Raw genomic sequence first — 680 nt, forward strand, 5'->3', positions numbered from 1 at the left:
AAACCGGTCTGTAGTTTTTGACATCAGAGGGGTCGAGAGATGGTTTCTTTAGGAGGGGGGGGACTCTGGCAGTCTTGAAAGCAGAGGGAAAACATCCTGATACAAGAGATGCATTGATGAGGTGGGTTAGGAAGGGAAGGAGTTCGGGTGCAACAGACTGAAGGAGAGTCGAGGGAAAAGGGTCTAGGGAGCACGTGGTGGGGCGGTTAGATGTTACAAGGTTGAGGGCCTCGTTGGGGGAGAGGGGAGAAAAGTGGGATAAGGTGGGGCGTGGAGAGGAGGGGGGGAGCAGGGAGTGGAGAGAGGGTGGGGATGGGGGGGTGAGTTTCGTGCATGGAGCGTTGACCGGGGGAGGGGGGAAAGAGGATCTGATATCGTTAACTTTCTTGTCAAAGAAGTTGGCGAAATCATCAGGGAGAAGGGAGGAGTTGGGAGTAGGAGGTGGGGGCTGGAGTAGTGAAGAGAAGGTTTCAAAGAGTTTTTTAGGATTGGAAGCAGAGGTTAGGATTTTAGAGCGGAAGAAAGCAGCTTTAGCAGCAGACAGAGAGGAGGAGAATGTGGAAAGAAGAGATTGGAAATTAAGAAGGCCTTTCCTCCATTTGCGCTCAGCTATTCTCAGGCTCCGTCTATCAGTACGCACTGAGTCCGACAGCCATGGGGCAGGTGGAGTTGGGCGTGCA

Source organism: Borostomias antarcticus (genome assembly GCF_949987555.1).
Source record: "Borostomias antarcticus genome assembly, chromosome: 13".
Classification (NCBI taxonomy): domain Eukaryota; kingdom Metazoa; phylum Chordata; class Actinopteri; order Stomiiformes; family Stomiidae; genus Borostomias; species Borostomias antarcticus.